We start from the raw sequence: 13213 nt of genomic DNA on the forward strand, positions 1-13213 counted from the left end.
CGCCGAAATAGCTCAGTTGGGAGAGCGTTAGACTGAAGATCTGAAGGTCCCTGGTTCAATCCCGGGTTTCGGCACGGCTATGAGGGTTTGACAGCTTGAGCAAAAAGTGGAACGACAGTTATCAAGTTATGTTATTATGGATTCATCATCAAGAGTATACTGAATGATTTTCTTTTTAAAAAAGCCTATCGTTAATCCATCCTCTGCTGGCGTAGGTCCAGACTGTCTGAAGAATCTACCTTGACACCCTGGAGGTCCTTCCCCTTCATTCTCCTCTCTACAAATACATGTCAGCAACATATGAACATATAAAACACTCCAACGTTGTTTTAAACGTATTAATTATATATGGTAAATGTGATAAGCACAATTTATAATGGTCGTGTGTGTCATTCATGAGGCATTTTAACGATAAAAAAAACTGTACAGTGCGCCCTCGCGTATTCCCGCATCAACGGTCGCGACTTCACCTCATTGTAAATTTTTGGTAGTCAGTCACGTGATACCGTACGCGCATCCTATTGGCTGATGGCACCCGGAAGTGCGCTATGTTCTGTGAGTCTCGGACTTACGTGAAACGCAAAAATGTTTAAACAATCTAAAAGAGTGTGGGAAAAGATAATACAGATAGAAAGTGGTTTAATATCAGTATCAGATTAATATCACCGTAAATAATGAGGCAAACAGTTTGTTGCTCTATCGCAGAATTCGTTAATCACGTGTAGTTCCTGGAACACATTAACCGTGAGGAACGAGAGCGCGCTGTATTATATTATTTTGTAAACATTTGTGGAAGGACATGCCAGTGATCCATTTGTTGGACATGGATATTTGAACAGACTTGTTTATGTTGTTTCTATACTTGAATCCTGGTTGTGGTTGAAACTATAAAAAGGGAAGCTAGTAGTGTATTGATAATAACAATAATATATGAGAGTCCTTTCATTTTGAGTAAGAAAAACTCAACAAGAACCAAGGCAGTCAGAGACTGCAACATCCCGCGAAAAGTAGGTCAGGGTACCCTGAAAGTAGCCCCTGACAAATGCATGGCTCTCACCTCGGTAGGTCACAGCTACAGTATGCACTAGCTCTGACCATAGAACAAAGCTAGTGCATAGGTAGATCGAAGCACTAGCTTACTCACACTGTCCTTCTCCCTCATCTTTCTATCTTATCTGGTTCCTGAGTGTACAAAAGTTGAAATTTGACCTTAGTTTTCTCAAGGTCAAGGTCATCATCTCATTTTCTTCCCCTTTGCTGCCTGAGTAATGTGCGTTTTGTTTCATCTTTCTATCTGCAACGGTTGCGAAAAAATTTGATGGACATACGAACGAACACTGACAATTACATCACCACTTTGAAGCAGGATGTCACAACTCTTGTGATCATCAGCAGTTGTTGTATTGGTCCTAAAATTAGAGCCAATGTTTCATTGTTCAGTAGTAAAACATAACTACTCGACCCAGGGCGTGACACCACTGCCGAAACCCGGGATCGAACCAGGGACCTTTAGATCTTCAGTCTAACGCTCTCCCAACTGAGCTATTTCGGCTCACAAATGATGCCAAATAAACCCTTACATCACCGCAGTTGACATCATATATATTGGGAGAGAAAACTGAATTTTCACACTAATTCTGTTTATTTCACATTAAATAAAGTTGTGACCTTTGGAACAGTAGAAAGACAAGTTGAGACATTTATATTCTTTCAGTTGAGTTGAATGAAATCGTCAATAATTAACATTAAAGTTGAGAGTTTTGTGAGGACAGTTTGGTTGGTTATGCGAATGCAGTGACGTTGCACATTGTGCTAAAACGAAACATATTCAAGTCAACACAGTTAGCAAAATTTAGTGTGTTTCATTTCATAGTAACGTTTTATTTAATTTATTACTTATTCAATTTACAAACATTACAGTTGCACAGAAAAACATGTTTGCTTGTTGCTCTGTTATAACATAAATCCTTTTAATTTGTCAGGTTATGAAACCCACAGAACTCCATCAATCAAGGATCAAACTATGCAAGTGAATGAAGACAAAAATCATCAAACACAAGTTAGAACATTAACTTTGTTCACAACATTTTTGTCAGACTGGAAATGTTCTTAATTACTGCATTGTGGGAAATGTAGTTTTTGGTCAAAGCACACTTCTGACTAATTTATTTTTAGATACTCTGACCTTTTATGTTCTCGCGGGCCACATAAAATGATGTGGCGGGCCACATTTGGCCCCCGAGCCTTGAGTTTGACACATGTGCTCTAGATCTTCCCCCATAAATGTGCCATTGACAGAACTGCCTTCCTCTTCATCCTCCTTTCTTCCTGTTTATTCACATTCATATTCACTGCTTGTGGTTGAAACTATAAAAGGGGGAGCTAATAGAGTAATAATAGTAATAATTCATATGTTTCCTCTATTTTGAGAAACACAGACTCAATACCTAATGCCATCAACAGCAGCTGTTGAAATTGTTGCTTCTGAAATAAAAGGCATTGCTTTTTTTTGTTCAGTAGTAACACGGTCTAAAAACAACCCAAACGTCACTGCCGAAACCCGGGATCGAACCAGGGACCTTTAGATCTTCAGTCTAACGCTCTCCCAACTGAGCTATTTCGGCTCTCAATCCTGGCCGGACGCCAATAAACCCTCAACTCACCACATTTGACGTCATCAATTTCTGTACGGGAGTGGCAGAAAAGTGTTGCTCATTGTGGTCAGGCGAAAGGGATCCAAGTCAACACAGTTAGCGAAATTTAGTATATTTCATTTCATATTAACGTTTATTGTGTTTTATTACCCCTGTTTTATAGACGCACATGCAATGAGACGCTTGGGGGCTGTTTACATGAATACAGTAGAGAGTGTGTGTCTGACCCCTAGTGGCCACTGATCGGTACAACACCCACCGCCGAAATAGCTCAGTTGGGAGAGCGTTAGACTGAAGATCTAAAGGTCCCTGGTTCAATCCCGGGTTTCGGCAGTGGTGTAGAAGTTTCTGTATGTAGTTGACTTCTTATTACAATTTTTTAAATTTAAATTTTCTAATATTTACCTGTACATTTTGTTTTCTCACTAGCCACCAATAAAGCACTGACAATATTAATCTGATAGAAAGCCTTGATAGTGCTACTTTTGTGTCTGTGAATTGCAATATTTTCCTCAGAAGATGTTCAAAGTCCACTCTGTGTGAGATGTTTTACCAAATATCTCAGTTGGGAGAGTTTTCCATTTCCATTAATATTCCATGCTACTCATGGCCCATAAAGGATGACTTCTTTCCTGTTCACTCCTGTCTTTCTCGGTCAGTCCCTTTCTGCTCCCCTCCTCATATTCATCATGTCTTTCTACCCCTCATTTGAACTCATCCCGTCTCTTATCACCTATCATCATCACGTAAGTCATCCACTTTGAATGAAACATAAAACTTATTAAAAGTGAATGAAATTCATTAGTAATTTTACTATTGTTTTATTGTGTATTTCATCAATCATTAATACAGTAGACAGTGTCTGTCTGACCCCTGGTGCCGACTGACTGGTAGTACTTGTACACCCATAGCTTACATGGTCATTTTCAACTCCTTGAATCTTTTAACCGCACCTATATTTAAGTAATTTACAAAAAATTTGAAAAAAATGTACTGTCAGATAACCAGACAAACACACGAAAGCTATAGACAAATAGGCTTTATTTTGGTCACCGTGAAGCACTGTCACTGCCAGAAGAACACGGTGTTTGGTACTTGGAGGTTCTGGCAGTTCCTCAGAAGTGGAACTTGTCTGAGCGCCAGCTGAGACATGTAAAGGCAAGAGAGCCCTGGACCACAAGGGGTGGTCCAGGCCCAGGGGCACGGAACATGTCAGGGATTTACGTCATTCCCATTAAAACCAGTCTGAATAGCCCAGTGCCTCTCTGTGGTGATGTGCCAATCAGCGGTGCATCGATAATGAACAGACAGAGAACTAACAATGCAGGAAATTGGCAGGAGGAGATAGAAAATGTGCAAAATGTTCTGTTTAATTTTTTTTGTGTTCAAAATGTGATATTGGGTCAGGAAGAAAATTAACTTGTGTATCTGTGATGATAACATCTGCAGATTTACACTCAAAAATTCCCATAATGACAGAGAGCAAAATGATAGGATGGCTTTACTATGATGATTTGAGCCACAATATTTCTGTCTGCAACATTGATGGAACTTGCAAGATGAGACCTACAGTTCAACTTGTTCCCTGTCAAATGAGGCTTGATCAAAACACCGTGCCAACCGTCACAGACTTACTTCATTAGGCTCACAAATTGTCTTCTGCTGAAGCTTAAATTGGTCTATTATATTTTATTTTGTCACTAATAATTCCAGCAAATTGCCCAGAATTTTTAAGAGAGAAGATCTGGTCCTAAAACGAACAAGAAAAAACATACTGGAACTCAGACATAAGCTTACAGAGTTTGGTCTGACAAGAAGTCCTAAGACAGTCCAGACTGGTTGGCACAGACATCTGGTGGGATTTGAGGAAGGTGGTCGCGACACATAAAGTTGGAATATCGTAGAACTAGAGGCTTTTGTCCTTGAAGAACAAGCTAAGATTCTTCAAGAATGCTGCCAAAAGCTGATGACTGGTACATTAGGTACATTTGCAGAAGGTCATATCAAAAGTTAAGATAGTTTACTGTACAGTTTACTAGTGGAGCGGAGCAATAAGGCACACTAAGAATTTAATTTCTCATGATCTGATATTTGTTTTGTGGTTTCCAGAACCTCCACACAGAAACACCACCACATGATATACCCCCCCCTACAAATACACTTGTTTTTACACTTGTCTTATAAAACATTACATAAGTATCCAGTTATAAATCAGACTATGCAACTGTGTCTGTGTGCTTCATGTAAATGATGCTGGGGGTATTTTGTGTACTTAAACTTGCCCCTGGTTGACACTGTCAGCACTAATTGTGATTTTTATGTAAATTCTGCCTTCCCATTTGTTGCTATGTAATTTCTCACTGTGTAATATCCTGTGCTGTTTATTATGCAATATCTCTCTCTGTCTTTGTTTCTAGTGTGTTTTTCACCATGTGATTCCACCGCTGTAGATTGGTTTCCTGGTGTCCTTGTTCCCATTGCTCTTGGAGAGCTACAAAGAATGTCTGGACAGCCGGTCAAGCTTTATTCCAATTCAATTAGGTTCTCAAAAGAAATCTGCAGGTGGACAGAGTGCCGGTCCAATGGAGAGCATGTTTTTGCCCTAAGTAATCAGATCTCTATTATACAATAGTCTGGTTCTATTTCCAAGCAGATTTGCATTAAAGGAAGGTTTGCATGACTGAAGCAGCAGTGACTTCTAGCCACCAAATTTTCTTCCTGTTTTGTCCTATTTGCGAAAAACGTTCTGTCTTGAACTGATGGTTGATGTCACAATGTCTGAAGTTATATAAAAATGTTTCACAGAGTAAGATCCTTCAGACGGACTAAACTGTTTAAATGATTACCATTGATCTCTGTCATCAATTCTTTTGTTTCTGTTTACCTCTTCCCTTTAACCTCCAGCAGAGTGATCGCCCTCACTCGTGTGTCTTTGTTTCCCCTGTTTGTTTGTTTTGGAAGATGTCTGAAAAAACTGTCTGTGGTTTATAATTGAATTTTGTGGGGAAGCAGATTCTGCATCAAGAATGATCCAGTCACATGATGTGCAGTTGACACAATGTAGAGTCAGTGTTATTCAGATCTGTAATATCTTGACAAACAAGAACAGATCATCAGATCTACTGATGATAAAAACATATCCATTTAAAAAAATAATTTCATTTTGGTATGGTTGCTCCGAAATGGTCACAAAACAGATAAAAACAAAACAAAACATATTTACCAGTAGTGACATAACTGGTAAAAATATGTCTCAAAATTGATGAGATCTGGCATTTTGAATAGAAGTATAGAAACATTTTTCTAAGACCGTCTTGTTGTGGAGGTCTTGTGACATAACCCACCATGATACTCACAGTCCCAGTGTGACAATGGAAGGTTGTCTAAGGGGACATAGTATGACCGTGCTTTTGTCCTTTCAATCAAGCAAAAAAAAAAAAAAAAAAATAGACATTCTTTTCTCACACTGATGGAGTAGAAAGCAACAAACCCACTCAGTGCTCCGTGAACAGGCTCCAACAACAGTGGGGAGGCTTGTTTGAATGTGTTGTCTGTGCAGACGCTGCAGATTGGCGTTTGCTCTCTGCTCTGACTTGACCTTTGCTATTGCCAGGGTGCTGATCTACGTCATTAAGAGAAAGCAGCAGCAGAAAAGTGTTTACAGTAATTGTTTTGTTCAACCAGTGATGTTGCTGAAGGGCTGCTTGAACTTCCACTGAATTGAGACAATAACTCCATTCAGACTTGCTGTGCATTCATTGTGGGCCTGGTTTGCCTTTATCCCCCTCCAAATGTTCTGTTTGTACACAATGAAGGCGTAATGCGCTGTCAGTTTCTTCCACCTCAGTGACGCCTGCGGAGGTGTCATAACAGGCGTCTGTATGAACACAGACTGTTGCTGTTAATCAAAGAGTACGATTTAGGAGCAACGTGTTGAAGTGTACGACCTGTTCCTGGGAACTCAAACATGAGGTAGCAACAAATTGCAAAATATGCAAGTTATCTGCCTTGAGCTGTGACAAGATAAATTCACCATTTGAGACACTGATGGTAAAGATTGATTGGATAGATGGCAGAACATTATGATCAAAATCTATGGCCTAGTAATAACCTTCCTGAAGGAACTTTCACTTAGCATATTCCGAGGAAAATGAAGATCACTGACATCATCTGACAACTGACACCACCAGGTTCACCTGTCCAGTCTACCTGGGCATCAACAGTCTTACATAACATTCTTGTTTCCCTTCATTTCAAACCCTTTTCCTATCGACTCACAGCGATCACAAGAAATTCTGTGGTTATGCTACGGTACCTACTGCACCATGACAACGTGTCAGTAGCACAGCCAATCTTTCCAATAATTGTGATATGTTACATAATATTGGTTTGTCCTTGGTATGAATTTATGAATCATAGTCAGTGTGTGTTTGGGCACATGTTTTTCTCACATGGGTGTGGGGAGTGCACCTGTAGTTTTCCCATCATTTGACAAAGAAACAGAAAAGCAGGAAAATGAAATATTTGTGTGAAGTGTTTGTATTTGGACACACGTCTGGAGAAGAGTGGCTTGTCTCCCACCAGTCATGACCTGTTATGCAACTCTGATCGTCAACCGTTGTGCTTGACTTGACAACATGATTGTTTGTTGAAAACAGACATTTCCACTTTTCCGAAGATGGAATTCACCAGTTTGCAGTGCACTTAAAGGAGGGATTAAGGAGCTACACATTTGCCCATGATGTTGTGTGTAGAAATCTTCATATTGGGGTGGATAAAGACAACAGCTGACCGTCCCACAATGAAGCCTGCATTTACAAACTAATATTATGGCCAGATTTTAAGTGAGGAACTACTTTGTCATTATAAAAAATCAGCTAAATTCTTCACTATTGTGTTTATACCTGACAGCCCCGAGGACTTCCAGATTCTTCTGTGCAGCTCCTTCTTATTTCTTCTTCACTAGTACCTCTAAATACACTGGTTACCCCCATAAACTCTCCCCTTTTGACAATCATCTATATACATCCTATCATTTTTATAGTTTACATGCATGTGCTCTTTCAAGTATTTTTTTAAAATTAATATCATGTCACTGTAGCTCCACGTTCTTGTTAGCATAAAGTAATCCGGTGAACCATTAGAACTTAAAAGATTTTATACAATCAGCAGTGTTAAATCACAATGAGGATTCCCTCCTTACTTAAGGGTTGTAGCGAGGATGATGACAAGCTGCTCTCACACTGGATACCTTAGCACCATATATCTCATGTGAACTTGTCATTATGTCACATGATCCATCACAGCTTACGGTGGCATGCAGATATAAACAAAACGTTAAGTTATACGTAGCACGCACTGAGGACACATACACTTATTATTGTCCATTTAAAAATTAGAAATTCCTTTGCATAAAAAACTCATGTACTGTAAGTATTCTTGTGTTTCACAACCGAATGACTTGAGCCAATGTTGGACTTCTGGTTGTCCATCCATCCATTTCTGTGTAGACGATGTGATTGCAAACATCTCACCTACAGTCGCTAATCTGTCTTGTGGATCACTGGTCTGCTGCTGTCTTTCCAAACAGGCGAAAGGCGGGGTACACTCCAGATAAGACACCAGCTCATTGCAGGGCACTTCTGGTTGTACTTTTGGAAATATCCAGCAATTATTTATTCTTACATAAAAACTAAAATGTTAAATCCAGGTGAGAATTCCACCAAATGCTGGATGCATTGCAGTATTTTCTTTGTTTTTTGACTCCACTTCCCAGCTTTAGTCATGCAGTTTTATGCAGTCACTTAAACTCCCATAACCTTGACCTCATGACACACGTTCAAACATACTGACATATCTACATTGTGTTACCTGAGATTTAGAGGCTTCACCAAACAGGACTCTGTAAAATTGTGGCCCTGAGCAGCTCGTTCCGGAGCAGACTGGTGTAACCTAACCCTAACTAACCATAACCCTGACCTCTAACCCATGGTGAAGGAAGGAGCGTGAAGTCATCCATCCCCACTGTGTTACAAGGTGTCACAGAGACGACATTAAATTCTTTGACCCTCAGGCATGTGAGGTCAGACCACAATGAGCAACTGGACGGCAGGCATTGTCTAACTGATGGAAGCATTCTTTCATGATGCTAGCAGAAATGCACCTTATTTTTAAAAAAAAATTGGAATCAATCTTCTAATCCTCCCTGTCCCTCAGGGATAGAATGCCTCTTCATGGCTGGGACTTACTACTGAATCACTGCATCTCAGTCATGGAAACTGTGATGAGTTTTAATCCTGCACATGATTACGTCTTCGTTGGATTATGTTCCTAATTAATACCTGTGAGCCTAGTCTGACAGGACTGTCTGCGGTTCTGGAAGGGAGCCAGTAGGACAGAGAAGGAGAGCGTGATATTTTGGGAGGGGAAACATCGGTAACATAGTTGTACCACTCAATGAGTTGTTGGGGCACTAATGCTGATTCTTTGCCAGCTGCATGCCTCCCTCCACCTCGCACCATGCAGCTCACATTCTACCATCCTGACACTCTCATTGAGTGCCCTATTTTCAAGGGATTAATGAGTTTATATTTAACCTCTGCTCACGCCATCGCCGGACTGTCTAAGCAGATGTTGGCACTGGCGACACATTTCAAATCCATATCTCGTCTGTCTAGCGTCCATGTCCCTTCACTCTCTCCACACGTTTTCAGTGCCTTTCTCTCTCTCTCTCTCTCTCTCTCTCTCTCTCTCTCTCTCTCTCTCTCTCTCTCTCTCTCTCTCTCTTTCTCTCTCTCTCTCTCTCTCTCTCTCTCGTCTCTCTGTTCCAAGGACTCGATAATGCAATCTGTTACTCAGGTTTCTATTTTTGGCACTGCAGAACTATGTTCCTCCCTTTGGGGCCTCCAGTTGTGATTCACGTGCATGACCTGAATATTTAGAGAATCTCCACTGTCTGACTATTCAGGCACGTTTTTGTTTTTTTTAAATGGGTTTGCCTGTCTGCGGTGTGTGTGTGTGTGTGTGTGTGTGTGTGTGTGTGTGTGTGTGTGTGTGTGTGTGTGTGTGTGTGTGTGTGTGTGTGTGTGTGTGTGTGTGTGTGTGTGTGTGTGTGTGTGTGTGTGTTCCTATATGCTCTGCGCCAGAGAGTTGAGCAGAGTGACTTTTGATTTGTCACTGACTCGATGAGAGTTCAGGGGTTTGGCCACCGGAGAAATCCACTTAAGCAAATCCTTCATGACAAAAACAATGTCAGGGTAGTACAGGCCAGTGGTGTGGAAACAGCAGTTCTATTTTGAGTGCTTAATTTTGTTGGTGCCTATGTGTGTTTAACCCACTTGACCTTTCAATCAGTTCCTTTTTGATGAAGATTATATTTAAAGCTGGGCTTTAGTTTTAGTTTTTCTATTATGATAGTTGTTATTGTTACTATGGTTGCACATGCTTGTGTCCAAACTGTCTCCATGTTCTTGTTCATGGAGGATTGCCGGGTCTCTGTACAATAAAGCATCACTCTAAACAGTTTACACTGTTTTGTTTCTATATAAATACATTGAGTTACAATTGAAATTGTGTTTTTGTTCTTGTTTTTGCATGTAAACACAGCCTAGCAGCAACTGTCCTCTGGACTCTGATCTACTACCAATTACTTCCCTTCTATCCATTGCTCTACTAGTGTTCAACCATCCTCCATCTACTCTGCACAAGTTCCTTCTTTGCTCTCCCATCTGACCCTGACTGTGTCTCAGGTATGGTGTTACCAGGCCAGGTCATGCGATTGTTATGTAAAGAGCTTTCTAACTGGGAGCAACAGACAACCCAGATAAGAATCTCATGCATGGACTTAAGCACAAATGCCCTCACCAGAGGGTAAATACAAGGCATTAATGTTAGTGATATTGTGACTTAACACCATTTGTTGGGGAGGTCCATTCCATTTGGATGCCAGGTATCATCCTGACAGAGATACATGAGCTTCGGAAATTGCAAATGGCTCTGGACGGAATGTTTGAATGCCCTGGTTTGACACTGAAGCCAGACCTCGTAAGGAAGTCATTAGAGGAAGAAACTACTGTGATTTGGAAAATAAAGCTATGCTGACCTTTTTTCGAGTTTCACTGGAGTGTCCATAACATAGTCTTACCTCATTTATAATGTCATCTAGCAGTGGTAATTATCTATTTAATACACAATGTAAAAATCAAGCAAACCTTGATAGATCAATCAATCAATCAATCAATCAATCTATCTATCTATCTATCTATCTATCTATCTATCTATCTATCTATCTATCTATCTATCTATCTATCTATCTATCTATCTATCTATCTATCTATCTATCTATCTATCTATCTATCTATCTATCTATCTATCTATCTATCTATCTATCTATCTATCTATCTATCTATCTATCTATCTATCTATCTATCTATCTATCTATCTTTCACTGCTCATTATCCGAAGACAAACATTCAGAAGAAAAACACACAAGAGTTAGTGAATAACATAAATAAGGTCAGCCTAAAAACAGCCTGAGTGATGGGAGGACAGCAGACAGCAGCTGATGGTGACGCATATGAGGACAACAAAGGCACAGAACGGATTTTGTCCCATAAAGAAAGACTCCTTCTTAAGATTTAAATTCGAGTGGATTGAATGTTGTGAAGAGTGTGTGAAATTACAGGGGAGGGCAAAAAGGAACAAATTATTTGGGATAAATGGTGTAATTTCAGAGAAGATTGAGGATGTTCATTTGACAAAAAAAGATAGAAGGACTGGAAGTGGTGCATATTCTGTTTGAAGGGGGTATAGAGGGGCTCTTCTTCAGTCTTCTTACATGTGAGCTCTGCCTCACGTGCAAACACAAACGCTGCAATGCAGAGCTGCCTATGGCACAGAAACATGCTGCTCTACATCCAAAACACAGGCCGCATCCACTTTCCATTAATTCTATAGTACCAAACTGCCTCTATGAACACTATGCACATTTTCCCATAAATCTAAAGGCTCTCTCTCTTGGATGATCTCCATCACATTAAATGGTCCTTCTGTGAGAGCAGTATATGGTCACATCAGATAGATCAATCGATCAATAGGTAGATAGACAGACAGAAAGAAAGATAGATACTTTATTAATCCCAAAGGAATTGTGCATTAATTATAGATTCTGAACCAACCAAGCCCATTTCCCAATGTGCATCGTCATATATTTGATATTTGTTTATTTATTATTATTTATTTGTCCATTCAAACAGTATGAACATGCTTATGGTCAGCCTTTCACTGAGCCTCTAAATGGCTCAAACTAATCATATGTTTTGTGCGTGCATAGTTTTGTTTTTCTTCCAAGGATTAATATTCATCTGGGTGTAAGCAGGACAGAAACAGTGTTCCCTCCGTGCTCGGTTGATTTGAAGTGTTGAGTGTCCACGGTGAAGACGTCCTTTGCCTTCTCACGGCGATGATCACATTTCTTTTGATATGATGATATCAGTTTTCAAGTAACAGCTTCACATTTCATTCAGTCCTGGATTTAGGTCCATCATTGCAATCCTACTCTTCCTTGCTTCTTGGTGTCCCGGTCTTACCTCATCCACTTTTCTTCTCGTATTTCTATCATTTGTCATTAAAATGCTTGAACGTGAATTTGAGTCCGTCTTGTCCTTTTGCAAATGTAATAGGTGCATAGTTTTGACTGTATGATGTCACTACTAAAATGCCCTATCCTGTAGGGCATGAAAAATGTGGCTATGCACAACAGTGAATATGTGGAGGGAGCTTTGAGAGTTACGCTGAGGGAAAGCCATTCAGCTTATGGAAGTGCCCCTCTTTTAATAGAACATGATAAGGTGTATGAGTGCCGTTATTTATGGAAGAGAAGTATGTGTGTTTATATTTAGTGTGAAAGATGTGACGGAGGACATGGACAAGCGTTCCATCCCGTCACCTCGCGTGAATGGATGACAGGAGTTGAAACGATGATTTACATGCTGCTTTAACACAAACAAACATTTGAAATAGCTCAATGAAAATACTTGTTGTGAGAGCAGGAAGTGTCAAAGAAATGCATTTAAATTCATTTAATGGTAGCAAAAAGTTTTTAAGTTGAATAAAGAGTTCTAATAAAGAAACTGATTTGAATTTTATTAGATGAGCTCAAATAAAAAATTTACCCACAGGAAGGTCAAATGCATGGATTTTTGTGACCTCACACTTGACAAAGAGAGAGAGAGAGAGATCAGTATGGTTTTACTACAGACATCCTGGAGCCCATAGTGTGGGAAACAACACACCGCTCATGTCAAGGTTTTGTAAATCAATGGAAGGACTGCTGTGTTTCAATGACATACAACTGATGTACAACTGTGTCAAGGGCTTGATCTCAGTTAATAATGGAAGACAGGCTTCAGCCTTCGTGCAGCAGACTTAGGAAAATGAAACTGACACCTCAACAGGTATCACCTGCAGACACAGTGTCACTGAACTCCACTGTCCCTGCCCAACACAGAGTGACTGCAGTGGATATTTCAGGTCTGACTTAACATTTATCCACCCAGTGC

At 40.0% G+C, this 13213-nt stretch overlaps 4 non-coding genes across 4 annotated transcripts; 2 read left to right on the forward strand and 2 right to left on the reverse strand.

Annotated features, from left to right (window-relative positions):
- The first annotated feature begins 1 nt into the window (after position 1).
- Positions 2-74, forward strand: trnaf-gaa (transfer RNA phenylalanine (anticodon GAA)). Its single transcript has one exon. It is a non-coding gene; the product is annotated as a tRNA-Phe (tRNA).
- Positions 75-1479: 1405 nt separating this feature from the next.
- On the reverse strand, positions 1480-1552 carry trnaf-gaa (transfer RNA phenylalanine (anticodon GAA)). Its single transcript has one exon. It is a non-coding gene; the product is annotated as a tRNA-Phe (tRNA).
- A 999-nt stretch (positions 1553-2551) lies between these two features.
- On the reverse strand, positions 2552-2624 carry trnaf-gaa (transfer RNA phenylalanine (anticodon GAA)). Its single transcript has one exon. It is a non-coding gene; the product is annotated as a tRNA-Phe (tRNA).
- A 290-nt stretch (positions 2625-2914) lies between these two features.
- On the forward strand, positions 2915-2987 carry trnaf-gaa (transfer RNA phenylalanine (anticodon GAA)). Its single transcript has one exon. It is a non-coding gene; the product is annotated as a tRNA-Phe (tRNA).
- Positions 2988-13213: the final 10226 nt, after the last annotated feature.

Source organism: Antennarius striatus, chromosome 5, assembly GCF_040054535.1.
Source record: "Antennarius striatus isolate MH-2024 chromosome 5, ASM4005453v1, whole genome shotgun sequence".
Classification (NCBI taxonomy): Eukaryota; Metazoa; Chordata; class Actinopteri; order Lophiiformes; family Antennariidae; genus Antennarius; species Antennarius striatus.